The 14,720-nt window shown below is 39.0% G+C and overlaps 1 long non-coding RNA gene across 1 annotated transcript in view; it reads left to right on the top strand.

Annotated features, from left to right (window-relative positions):
- The window catches only part of LOC309508997, a 58,995-nt gene extending 46,925 nt beyond the window's left edge, over window positions 1-12,070 (top strand). Inside the window, exon 3 of the long non-coding RNA XR_014209760.1 lies at window positions 11,967-12,070. This is a non-coding gene — a long non-coding RNA (uncharacterized lncRNA). The remainder of the gene's footprint in view (window positions 1-11,966) is intronic.
- The last annotated feature ends 2,650 nt before the right edge of the window (window positions 12,071-14,720 follow it).

The following is a 14,720-nucleotide window of genomic DNA, read 5'->3' as shown; positions in this document are numbered from 1 at the left end:
TTAAAATTGGAGAAGAATTTTAAAGACTCTGTTGAAAGTAATCTTAATCGTGAAGTGTATTTTAGAGAGGCTGTGGATTTAAAATTGTGTAAAATGGAGGAATCTATAAAGGATGCCGTGGGAACACTGGAGAGAGAGGTCATCGAGTGTTTCAAGAGGAGAGACAAGAAATGGGCGAAACAACTGGAGCAAAGGAAGGATCCAGAAGCCATTATCTTCTCTCCCACTGCGACGACCAGCCCGGTTTCTCCCACGTCAACCCCTGGCTTTCCTTCGGCCAACAATCCCACCACCTCAACCACTTCACGACCCCTCAACAGAGCAACTGATGGAGAATTCTGTGCCACAATACCAGCTGGGCCAGACTTCGACCCCATAATCTCCATCCTTCCCTTCTCCAGAGAGCAACTCGCCAGCGCACAGGGTGCTGATGACACTCTCCAGGGACTTACCATCTCTCCCACCACTCAACCAACCAACCGGGTCGAACTGCGGGAACACCAGGGCTTGATGTATCGGCGGATCCAGAAGGGGGACGACAACATGAAAATCCAGCTCGTCGTTCCCAAGCCCCTGATCCAGCAGACGATACAGCACTTCCATCTAAAGACCGAGGAGAAACATCATGGACGGCTAAAGAGCCTCCTGCAGATCTTGGAAGTTGCCTGGTGGCCCACGATCCGCAGCGACGTCTGGAGATTTGTCGCCGATTGCAAGTTGTGTGGTGTGGAGACCAAGGAGTGTGCAGTCATCAATCCTAACAAGAAACCACTTCACCATCAACATCACCGTTCATCATCACCGAAAGAGACCCTTAAGCCGGATAGAAGGAATTGCCGGGGTGAGAGGCATGCCAGGAAAGCTGGGTATTTCAGGACCCTGGGAGGAATGGCGTCACCGACCCAAGGACACCCAGGCTGGTATCGGATTCCACCTCTCTCTGGTGTTCCCATAGATTCCTCCGGCAGACTAGTGCCTATGTGGGAGGGCCTAGTTTTATCTAATTTATTACAAAGACATTTTAGGACACACATTCAAGAGGATACCCACTACATGGACAATGGCTGACAGTACCTTCAAGGGACTAGTACCTTCCCCGGGGAGCCGTAGGCTGGGGGGGGGGACTATGTGACACTGTCACACATGACACATGTTTTAACCACTCTGTATATTATAATGATTTTTATGTATATTAGAGTTTTAATAGGTTTACATGTTGTCTTAGTCCTTTTAGTCCATTTTATTCCTCTTATCTGTTTTTTTGTGTGTATGTCTTTAAATGATTATGGTCTGCCTGTCATGTGAGCAATCACATGACAGGAAACAGGAAATAGCCAGCATAAAAGAAGGAGCATGGCAAACAAACAGGGTCTCTGTCAAGAGGACCAAAGCTGGATCGAGGAGTTGCTTTTAAGGACTTACCATTCCAGCAAACCACATCACTTTCATTGGATTATCACTACAGTTGGATTGTATATACACCGGTGGACACTTACACATTGGGACTTACAGCACGCAAGGACTCTTAAGGACTGTTTTAGGGTATGGAACCAATGGACTATGCTTTTAACAGCCTAAGGCTTCTTTGTTGTATTGTGTTGTTTTAAGTTCCTGGTAGAAATTGTAAATACACTTCATTTATTCACTTTATTTCTGTTGTTGTCTCATCTTTTAAAGCACTTAACAAACTCACACAGTTTAATCTGGCCCCAATTTTAGTTAATGTAATTCAACCGAGAAGGCTGAATGTTACACAGCTATTATTTTAATATGTGGATAGTTTACTGAAATTATGAAATATGGAATATCTTTCCTAGGTATTTTATAGGCGCATTGCACTCTGTGAATTAGTTTGTGAATTTCAATATCAAAATATATCAAAGTGAATTAGAAAGAAATCTTTCTTGAAAATAATCAAAAACCTATGAATCATTGAATTGAATCAGATCAACATCTACATTTACTCCTCTAGTCCAGTCACACGTGATCTACCAGTGAAGAGTCTCATTACGTTATATAAGTAATGAGACAGCGCTCATAAAGATAATAAACGATATTCGCTTAAATACTGATTCAGGAAAATTATCAGCGCTGGTACTACTCGACCTCAGTGCTGCATTTGACACTGTCGATCACAACATACTTCTTGACAGGCTGGAAAACTGGGTGGGGCTTTCTGGGATAGTCCTAAAATGGTTCAGGTCATACTTAGATGGGAGAGGTTATTATGTGAGTATAGGAGACCATAAGTCTGAGTGGACATCCATGACATGCGGAGTCCCTCAAGGCTCAATTCTTGCGCCACTCCTGTTCAACCTGTATATGCTCCCAATGAGCCAAATAATGAGAAATAACCAAATTGCTTACCACAGCTATGCAGACGATACACAGCTGTACTTAGCCCTATCGCCTAACGATTACAGCCCCATTGACTCCCTGTGCCAATGCATTGACGAAGTCAACAGTTGGATGTGTCAAAACTTTCTTCAATTAAACAAAGACAAAACTGAAGTTATTGCATTTGGAAACAAAGATGAAGTTCTCAAGGTGAACGCATACCTTCACTCTAGGGGTCAAACAACTAAACATCAAGTCAGGAATCTTGGTGTGACACTAGAGTCAGACCTTAGTTTCAGTAGTCATGTCAAAGCAATAACTAAATCAGCATACTATCATCTGAAAAATATTGCAAGAATTAGATGCTTTGTTTCCAGACAAGACTTAGAGAAACTTGTGCATGCTTTCATGACCAGCAGGGTGGATTATTGTAATGGACTCCTCACTGGCCTTCCCAAAAAGACCATAAGACAGTTGCAGCTCATACAGAACGCTGAGCAGAACCAGAACATATGAACATATCACACCAGTCCTCAGGTCTTTACACTGGCTCCCAGTTAGATTTAGGATTGATTTTAAAGTATTATTATTGGTATATAAATCATTCAATGGCCTAGGACCTCAATACATTGCAGATATGCTCACTGAATATAAACCCAACAGATCACTCAGATCATTAGGATCATATCAGCTAGAAATACCAAGGGTTCACTCTAAACATGGCGAGTCTGCTTTTAGCTATTATGCTGGAACCAGCTTCCAGAAGAGATCAGATGTGCTCCTACAGTGGTCACATTCAAATCCAGACTCAAAACACTTCTGTTTAGCTGTGCATTTACTGAATGAGCACTGTGCCGCTGTTCGTCCGACTGTTTGTACTGTACTGTATTTTACTCTATTTTTCTAAACTGTTTTAATTATTCTCATTTCTTTTAATTATTTTAATTTCTCCTATGTCAGCAGGGCATTTAGCCCGAAACTGTAAATGCCCACTCAGAAGGTGATAATGTGAAAGTGACGTGTATTAATGTGGGTTTGAAAGTAGAACAGTATTTAAATGACGATATTAAAGTTTTCGTCTGAGAAAGAATGTGAACGCAGTGCTAAAGTGCTAAAGAAAGTGAAAAGAACGTGTGAGTAAATGAGGGAGAAAAGAAAGTTAAAGGAAAGTTGATAGATGGAAGTCGTAAGAAGATTGAAGGTTAAAAGAAGGTTGAAAGATTTAAGTCTTAAGGGAATCCTTTGAAAGAAAGATCTATAATAATATTCTTTTTTTATTTTTTTAAAAGTACTGTATTTTATTTTATTTTTCTAAACTGTTTTAATTATTCTTATTTCTTTTCATTATTTTAATTTCTTCTATGTAAAGCACTTTGAATTGCCATTGTGTATGAAATGTGCTATATAAATAAACTTGCCTTGCCTTGCCTAAGTCACACAAGTCATATAAACTACCACTCAAACTTCATAACGGTCTCATCCCTCCATCAGCAGAAGTGAAACTGCTCCAGTTCAGAGCGTTGAACCAGTAAAAGAGTGAAACTGTGAGTTTGAGGTGAAAATCATTTGCATTGTCAGGTTTAGTGATTGTGATGGTCGTTTTATGACCAAAAACATATTTTCAGGAGGAAAAGTAAAAAATGACATCAAGATTATATTTTGCCGAACAATCATTGTATTGTAGATATATTTGACTTGCATAATCTAAAGTAGATATTTCTCTAGTTTAATTTGATGCTTTACACTCATGCTAACTTCAAACCCACATGCTAACACAGTTAGCTATGTTACGGCTGTTTGCGGTGAGGATAGTTTTAACAGTTCATTAAAAATATTACAACCAAACCCTTAAGATGATTCCAGTTATCAATCACATTCCCTGTTAAGACAAAATCATGTGAGTTTTTTGTTGCGCATTGAGGGATTTATGAATATGTTTCCATTATAGTTTATGTGCATGTCTTCTTATCGGATAAAAACATTATCACCTCAATTGAGCTCATGCGATTTTTTCTGCACATTTTTAGAATTGATGTTCATCTCGGCATTTCCATCCGACGTTTTTTTTATGTGATAGTCAATCCCAAAATTCCAGCCCGTTCTCATCCCAAGGCGTCATATACTGACGCTTTTGACATTTCGTCTACATCCGACGCACATGGCACCCTTTAGCGTCAATATGAGACGCAGATAAATATGGTCCAGAAGGCGCCTCCTAGCGGTCTAACCCTAACCCTACCCCAGACCTAAACCTACCCATAATCTGCGTCTCATATTGACGCTAAAGGGTGCCATGTGCGTCGGATGTAGACGAAATGTCAAAAGTGACGACCTAGGATGAGAATGCGTTGAAAATTCACATAAAATAGGAGGATGGCAACATAGCTAGTGACTGAACTGTTGTGTGACAGGAATTGAGCACACACACACATGATAACACACACAAACACACACACAGTTGTTTTTGTGCTAAATTTGAAGTCCTTAAAAAAATACAATAAGTTTTTTGTTACTTAAAATTGTTGACTTTATTCAAAACTGATTATTCTTTGTTCTTCAAAAACATTCTTGCACACATTTAGATTGTGTGGATCTTATTTAAGCAAATTATCTCTCATTGTTCCATCGATCCCCAGCCTGAGTTACAACAGGACAGGGTTATGTCGCAACAACGACCTCTTTGTGTTTGACAATAACTCACATAATCTGTGATAATCTGGACCAATTTCAATCTGGTTTTAGGGGTGGGCACAGTACAGAATCAGCCCTTTTAAGGGTTGTTAATGATCTTTTTTTAAATTACAGATGCAGGTAATCATACATTATTAATTTTATTAGATTTGTCAGCAGCCTTTGACACCACTGACCACCAGATCCTTCTGACTCGCTTAAGGCAGTTTGTTGGTATTCAGGGGACGGTCCTAAAATGGTTTGCCTCTTATCTGGGCCCGTATTCATAAAGAATCTTAATGCAAAGAGTAGCTCCTAGTGACAAAATTCTAAGAAAATTCTTAGAAATGTGGGCGTTTACTCTTAAAATTAAAGAAAAAATCCTAGTAAAGAAAAAAGTAATTCAGAAAGCATCTTAACCCTTAAAAGAGATCTTAAGGTCAAAATTGTTAGGAGCACGGACGAGGACTTTTAAGAGGCTTAAGAGTTTCTTTAGCAGAGGAGAAAATGGCAGAAAAACGAAGAGGGAGAAGAAATGTGTTGCAGACAATGATCAACAGTGAGTTAATAAGACGCTATAGATTAGATCGTGCAGGGATCATGTTTGTGACTGATCTTATTAGAGACGCGCTAACATCTCCGATACAGCGCAGAAATGCCATAGCGCCAGAAATGAAAGTAATCACTATTACGATATTTGGCAACTGGGAAAATTCCATGTTTGATACATTAAAACCAACATTCAAACCACCACTTAAATAGTCATGCCAGCAATCAGTGTAATTGGAAAGAGTGGAACAATTTTTATCATTCTAAGCCAATCAAATACCTTATAGGAAATTAACAGCATGGTAAATAAAATAAAAAGGATTTATATACACATATATAATGTGTGTGTGTGTGTGTGTGTGTGTGTGTGTGTGTGTGTGTGTGTGTGTGTGTGTGTGTGTGTGTGTGTGTGTGTGTGTGTGTGTGTGTGTGTGTGTGTGTGTGAGAACGGTCAAATAGGAAAAATCACGCATGCAATTTCAAAGTGAAGGCTTAGAATAGACCCTATACTTAAAATCACTTTTTTTTTTTCCTTCTTGGACAACCAACCAATCACAGTCTTCAAAAGATTGTGTCATACATAGCAACGGGGTCAACCCCGCCTCCTTACTAAGATGAAAGTTTTTGTCTTTTCCTTACTCAGAGTTGCTCTCAGATCGGTCCCGAATCGCTTTTAAGCTAAGACTCCTACGTAAAAGTTTTTAAGCTAAATTAAGAGTTTTAGAGGATTCTTAGAATCTTTATGAATACGGGCCCTGGAATGTAGATCCTTTTTAGTGAAGATTGGGAATAACTACTCTGCTCCATTACCTTCTTTGGCCCCATCCTCTTTTCATTGTATATGCTTCCATTGGAAATGATTTTTAAGAAGTATGGTATTTCTTACCATCTGTATGCAGATGACACTCAAGTTTACTTGCCGTTGAAATCCAGTAGTAAGGATTCTAATGCCATACTCCTTCTGAAGGAAGTAAAGCTGTGGATGGCTGAAAATCTCGTTCAATTGAATGAAAACAAAACTGAAATTATTATTTTTGGTCGCACAGCTGGTAGCCAAACGGCAATCGATCACTTAGGCCCATGGAAGGGGTACCTGAAGGAACAAGTAAAGAACTTGGGAGTCATTTTTGACACATCCATCATTTTTGATCTACAGATAAAGACAGTGGTCCGTAATTGCTTCTTTTATTTAAGGGCAATAGCCAATTTGAAACCAATACTCTCAGCCAGCGACCTGGAAAAAGTTGTCCATGCTTATATTTTCCCCCGTCTAGACTACTGTAGTGCACTTTATGTTGGGACCTGTCAAACACACATCGCCCGCTTGCAGCTTGTACAAAATGCTGCCGCAAGCTTGTTGATGAATGCTGGGAAAACAGACCATGTTACTCCCTTCTTATCTTCCTTAGGTTGGCTACCAATACATTTTAGGATACAGTATAAGATTTTGATATATGTTTTTAAAGCACTTCACGGAATGGCGCCAGCATATTTAGCTGAGCTTATTAAGGCCTAGTGCAGGCGTAAGACTAAGATCAGCAAACCGCTGGTCCTAGATTGTGGAATAATCTGCCGTTGGATGTTAGATCTTCCATAAATCTAAATGTTTTTAAGGACCGCTTAAAATCGTATCTGTACTTTTTTTGGCATTTTAGTACATTAGTACATGGATGTTTTTGTGTTTTGTCTTGTTGTTCTGTTGGTTTCTTATTTACTGCAATGTACAGCACTTTGGAACTATGGTGGTAGTCTGTAAGGTGCTATATAAATAAATAAATAAATAAACGATTGTGTGTTGTACATGTCCAAGTGAGTTATATTTCTGGCAGACAAATGTGGAAACCATGTCTCAAATTTTGAGAGATATAGAACAAACAAGCACTGAGTTACCGATGCTCAAACAACAGGTGTTTCTCTCCTCCGTCTCTCTGCTGAACGCAGCTGTTCTCCACTATTACTGTCAATCAAGAACATTTAGTGTCTTCATCAAATCACTCATTATTGTGTTTTAGCTCAGCCCAAAATAATGCAACAAGTGAATAAACATCTATACAAAGCTGTTGCACAAACATAATGTGAGTGTTTCTTCTGTCTTCAGGGAAATGATGTGGAGTGTGTTTGCATATTGATCAGATCTTCAGTGTGTGAGAGTGTTTATAGTGCTGTGAGTTTAACACTTCATCACTGACACACACAACAATCTTCATCAACATGACCTTCATCATCATCTTCATCTGGACTCTCACAGCGTTTGCTCAAGGTTTGTGGAGCACAAGTTTGATATTAATTCATTTATTCAAGTATATTGTCAAAGTTTTGAGTGTATTTTCTTCTTGTTGTGTTTCAGAGTGTAGAGGACAGATCACCGTCACTCAGAGTCCCTCAATAACAGCAGAACAACCAGGAGGAACTGTGAATATCAAATGTAAAACCAGCAGAGATGTTTTCGGTGGAAATCGTTTATCCTGGTACTTACAGAAACCTGGAGAAGCTCCTAAACTCCTGATTTATTACACAAACACCCTCCAGTCAGGAACTCCATCTAGATTCAGTGGCAGTGGATCTAACAGTGATTTCACTCTGACCATCAGTGGAGTCCAGACTGAAGATGCTGGACATTATCATTGTCAGAGTTTCCATTGCAGAACAGGTTCTATTAGTTATTGTGAGGGTGGTGATCATGTGTTCACACAGTGATAAAGAGTCGTACAAAAACCTCCGTCAGTCAGAGTCACAGTGACTGAACTGAAACTGCAGCTGCTCAAAGGAGGATCTGAAATAACATTGTCACACTTGCATCTGAAATAAAACCATCTAAATTAAACTCTTTATTAGATTATAGAGGTCAGAAATAACAGTGAGAGAAACAACTAGACAAAGTCCACCAGTGTCCCTGCCCTTACAGAACAAAAATATATGGGAATATACTGCAAAATATAATGCGATATATTACATAATACATTTCCATATATGGGAAACTAGTGCTTATATTTTTTCAATATTCTGCAATATATGCATTGACCATGGCTATATATTAATACATATAAAATATTATTAATTATTGTGTACATATATTGCACATACATGTTCCCATATAAATGCATGTATGTTTACACACACACACAAACACACACACACACGAACACACACACACACGAACACACACACACACACACACACACACACACACACACACACACACACACACACACACACACACACACAGACACACACACACACACACACACACACACACACACACACACACACACACACACACACACACACACAGACACACACACACACACACACACATATATAATATGTAATTATAATTATATATAGTTAATATGTAATATATTAACACAATATTCTGTATATTTTCAAATATATAACATGTTAAACCATTTAATATATTGATCATTTATATATGGGAAAATATATTTTCTTTTCATAAGGGTGCCAGTCCAGAGACTCTTTTGTGCTCTTCTAGATCAGTGATATGACTGAGATCTATATCAGCCGTTCGCCATATTGGATCTGTCAAATACAGTCAAGAGCAAGTTAACTGTCGACTGCATCTGAAGCCTTTTAATAAAGTTTCATGAGAACTAGTGAATATAATCACTGTGGGACATCGATTAAAAAGCACAAAGTTCCATTAGTTGCTTTTATTTGAGACTCAACATGTGGATCAAGATGTGGTTATACTGTAAGAAACAACTACAATACTGACAAATTACAAGTATAAGAACATCACACACTGATCAACTGCTTTATAAACTACAGGCAGGTTCTGCTCCTTATCACTCAGTCAGTACAGTATCATCTTACACTGTATAAACACACACAGTCCTGTATGAACACACACCAGTGAAGGCCAGCGCTGCTCTTAGACCTCGACTCTCATCCTGATGATCCAGCAGTTCATCATCCGCTCAAAGAAGAGGATCACTGACAGATAATGAAGATAATCACTGACCTCTACTGGCTCATTCCCTTCAGAACAACCTTATTCACATGTGTGAAGATCTATATCTGCAGTAGACATTAGCTGACAGCATTTAGTTGATCATTAATAAGATAATTCTGCATATGGATATTGCCATAAGGTTTTCCTCAGTGGGTTTTAATATGCTGCAATATGTGTTGATATTTTAGATGAAAATGCATTGATTTGTTAGTGTGAGTGATGAACAGCATCATGATATTGCAAACTGGTATTTCTTACAATATTATTTTAATGTACTTAAATTATGAAAACACTGGTTTTGTTACGGCATCCAGTCTCCGTGATTCTCCCTGTACTCAATCTCGAGCGCCCTCTCCAGAATACTAGGAGCATTGCATACTTCTCCTAGTATGGATTGTTTATGTTCTGATTACGCTGCACCTGTTCTGAATGATCACTGATTACCCATACTATATCTTACTCTCTCACTCAGCGTCCTGTGCGAAGTATTGTTTCACCCTGTGTTGCATGTCTGAGCGTTTTCCTGAATTATCCTTGCCTTACTTACTTGTTTCCTCGATTGTCTGCAGCCTGACTTCTGACCCAAGCCTGTTCCCCGGACTCTGATTCTCGCTGCCTGCCCTGAACTTCTGCCTGTCTCTTCATTCCGTCGTCTGCCGCCTGCCCCGACCCCTGCCCGTTCCTGGACTACGAGCTCACGCCGTTATTCTGGCCATTCGGCTTATTCGTTTTGCCTGGCTTAACTGGTCAATAAACATTGTTGCATATGGATCTGTCTCTGCCTCCTGAATCTCAACAGGTTTCCTATACAGTGTATTTCTGCATTGATCAATGGGTCGGATACATATCTAAGCCTCGCCCTCCTTTTGAGCGCTGGAATTATTACTTTGTTTATTTATTTATTTATTTATTCATTTATTTATTTATTTATTTATTTATAATGCAGTTATTTATGGATAAGCCTATAAATTCAAAATATAAATGCATTTATTTATGGAGTTATTACACATGTATTTATTGGATGTATTTTGTGTGTTATTTAACTTACTGACATTAAGTTTTAACTGATTTAATCTACACTTTTAACTGAATTTTTGTTGAAAACTTGTTCACAAGTATAAACAGTTTAAACTAATGAATATGAACAAGCCTCATATTAGTCAAAAACTGTCTGGTTTCAGTCCCACAGTGAAAGTGAGCGAGTTAAACTCATATTTCATCATCAGGAGTGATTGTGTTTCTCTCAGAATAGAGCAGATGTTCATCGTCCTCAGAGTTTGATGTTTCTATAATACTGAAACACTTTAAATAACTATTAAACATAAAACACAATGATAGATGAGTGATATGAGTCTGTCATGCATGTTTATCTTCAATCTATCATAATCTCTGTGAGGTTCATCATGAATCTGCAGGTGTTTTAATGCTTCGCTGAAGTTTATTAATATGTGAGCAAAAGCCCTGATCCAATGAAAGACCTGAAATGAAAACAACACAAATGGACTCAAGCACATGAAGTTATTCTTTTATTTCAAACTATGTTGATTGAATTGTAATAAAAGTATGACTGAATGATAAAGCACTCATACAGTTGTGTATGAAACACACAAAGCAGAGGAGACGACAGATCAGAAAAAAAAATATTCAAGCCTGTTTCCACCTTATATTAATAATAATAATAAATAATAATAATTATTTTTAAACTGATTTGATGATTTACTGCCAACATCCAGTTTGCTGCCGAGAGTGAATCACAGAGAAACAAACTATTATTGAGTGTTTGATGAGGGAAAATGAACTTCTTAACATTGTCATATTCCTCATTTCTGCTCTTCTGTCAGTGACTGAGACTCATTTGAGAGGAAACGGCTTTGAATTTGTGTCCCACCCCTGAGACTGAAGCTCAATATCAGAGCATCTGTCAGTCAGACTGTTCATCCAACATCTCTGTCCTTCAGTTTCACTCATTCCCAGTAAAGATGAGGACACACACACTGATCTTCTGCTCTCTGCTGCTGCTCCTCAACGGTGACACTCACTTTCACTGCATTTACTACTTTATATTTACTTGTTTTAGCAAAGATCATTCATTTATTCTGCTGATTTTCTTCTTGTTGTGTTTCAGAGTGTAGAGGACAGATCACCGTCACTCAGAGTCCCTCAATAACAGCAGAACAACCAGGAGGAACTGTGAATATCAAATGTAAAACCAGCAGTGATGTGTACAGGAATAGTAATGGAGATTATTTAGCCTGGTACTTACAGAAACCTGGAGAAGCTCCTAAACTCCTGATTTATATTACAAACCGCCTCCAGTCAGGAACTCCATCTAGATTCAGTGGCAGTGGATCTAACAGTGATTTCACTCTGACCATCAGTGGAGTCCAGACTGAAGATGCTGGACATTATTACTGTATGAGTTTCCATTGCAGAACAGGTTCTTATGGTGGTTGTGTGGGTGATGATGTGTTCACACAGTGATAAAGAGTCGTACAAAAACCTCCGTCAGTCAGAGTCACAGTGACTGAACTGAAACTGCAGCTGCTCACACACTTTCACACTCAACAGAAACACAAATATGAACTTAATATCAATTAATATAATTAATAATTATAATATAATTAATATAAACTTAATATTAATATCAATCATTAATATTACTGAAGATAATTAAAGATAATTTATGGTTTATCTATTCTCATTTTGTTGTTCATGTATATAAAGCATTATTATTTTTCTTCCTAATCATACACTCATACTGTAAAGTGAATCATAAACATGTTGTTGCTTGACTAGTTTATTAATCATCTTCCAAGGGGGCTTCTAAAATACTGCTGTTAATATGAGGATTAATATGTGTCTCTGGTGGATTCTTCTATGCTCTACTGTCAGTGCCACTTCAGCACTAAAATACTCGGCAGCGGAGCTATTGCGTTTGAACTCAATGAACTTCAGAACTCCACTGGCTCTGTTTGCCCACCGTGATGTTCTTTCCCGACCGAGATACATCCACCGTGGATCGGGACGATCTTATACATCCAGTAAGTCATCCTCTACTATTAGTGTGATCTGGTCTAAAGTTCGTCCTGTTTCCTCCACCGGCCGTGGAGCTAATCCAAATCATTTGTTTCCGGTTACCAAGGCAACGACAAATGCTAATTTTACTGACTGTTTTCAATGTGGACTTTTTAATGTTCGATCTCTTACAAACAAAGGTCTGCTGATAAGTGAGTTTATTACTGATGGTAAACTGGACATAATGTGCCTCACTGAAACTTGGCAACAGCCTAATGATTACTTTCATCTCAATCAAACAACCCCTAGTGGTTATTCTTACATCAGCAAAACTCGCTCTAGTGGGCGTGGGGGTGGTGTTGCTGTTGTCTATCGTGACACAATCAAAGTTAAAACAATCAGTATACCTCATTTTTCTTCATTTGAATGCTTGGCTGTTAAACTCTCTGGCTTTCAACCATTGGTAATTTTAACACTCTATAGGCCACCTAAAACATCTGATCTGTTCTTAACTGAATTTTCTGCATTAATGACTTCACTTTCAGTCTATTCTCCCAATATATTAATTGTTGGTGATTTTAATATTCATGTTGATGCCACTACTACTTGTTCCTTTGCTGCTGATTTTATGTCATTACTTGATGGTCTAGATGTCACCCAAAATGTACATTTTCCTACTCACAACAAAGGTCATACTCTGGATTTAGTTTGTTCAACTGGTATTGTTCCCTGTAACGTAACACATGCCGAGATACCCATCTCTGATCACAAAGCTGTTTTATATGAAGTCTCTGTCCCAGTTTCTAGGTATAAACATCAACGCACTATAGCCTACAGAAACATAAAACACATTAATCCATCTGATCTTGGGAGCCTCATAAATACATACTCGACTACTGACTCCCTCTGTCCCCTCAGCCTCATCACTCACTACAATGACTGCCTATCTTCTTCTCTTGATGCCCTTGCTCCCACTCAAACTCGATCTGTTTCCTTCAACCACTCGGCGCCGTGGTACACATCTGAGCTCCGCCAGTTAAAAAGATGTGGGAGACGCCTTGAGCGCTTGTATAAACGGACTGGCCTTGTATCTCATGCGCAGGCGTACAAAGATCACCTCTTGCAATATAATAACACCATTTCTGTTGCTAGAACATCTTATTATTCGAACATTATAAACTCTGGAAATAATAATTCTAAACTCCTGTTTTCTACTGTAAACCGGCTCCTTAAGCCACCTGAAAATGTATTCTCTGACCCCTCAACGGAACTCTGCAACAAGTTTCTAAACTTTTTTCATTCAAAAATTCAAGAAATACATCACCATCTGCATAATATTCCAAGCACTACAGCTCACAACTTGACCTACATAACTGCCCTCCAGGGCCCTGCTTTAACCATCTCCCTCTCAAACTTCACCTTGGCCTCAGAGAACCAGATCAGAGAACTTGTCAGCAAATCAAAAACCTCTACTTCTCAATTAGACCCTCTGCCTACCAGTCTTCTAAAAGCATGCCTGCCTTCCATCGCCCCATTACTCACTACATTAGTAAATTCCTCCCTCTCCACAGGCATTGTACCGCCCACTCTTAAGACTGCTGCTGTCACACCGGTCCTCAAAAAGCCCAATGCTGATCATGATGACTTGAACAACTACCGTCCCATCTCCAATCTTCCTTTTGTCTCCAAAATACTGGAGCGGGTTGTGGCACATCAACTACATCACTATCTCATCTACAATGATCTCTATGAACATTTTCAGTCTGGTTTCCGTGCTAAACATAGCACGGAAACAGCATTGGTAAAAATCAGCAATGATCTACTCTGTGCTGCTGACTCTGGTCTATTGTCCATCCTGATCTTACTTGACTTGAGCGCTGCCTTTGACACCATCTCACATCCCCTCCTCATTGAACGTCTGGCCAGCATTGGTATCATGGGGGATGCACTTTCCTGGTTCTGTTCATACCTCACGGATCGTCAGCAGTTCGTACAACTCAAACACTTTAAATCGGCCTGTGCGTTTGTGCCTCAGGGTGTCCCCCAGGGGTCAGTGTTGGGTCCACTACTCTTCATTATATATCTGCTTCCCCTGGGCAAGATCATGAGACACCACAAAATTCATTTCCACTGCTATGCTGACGACACCCAGCTCTATATTTCAACTAAACCGTCA

Source organism: Leuciscus leuciscus, assembly GCF_965113295.1.
Source record: "Leuciscus leuciscus genome assembly, chromosome: 11".
Classification (NCBI taxonomy): domain Eukaryota; kingdom Metazoa; phylum Chordata; class Actinopteri; order Cypriniformes; family Leuciscidae; genus Leuciscus; species Leuciscus leuciscus.
Note: the sequence above shows the minus strand (reverse complement) of the source record. Positions and strands in the feature narration are given on the sequence as shown.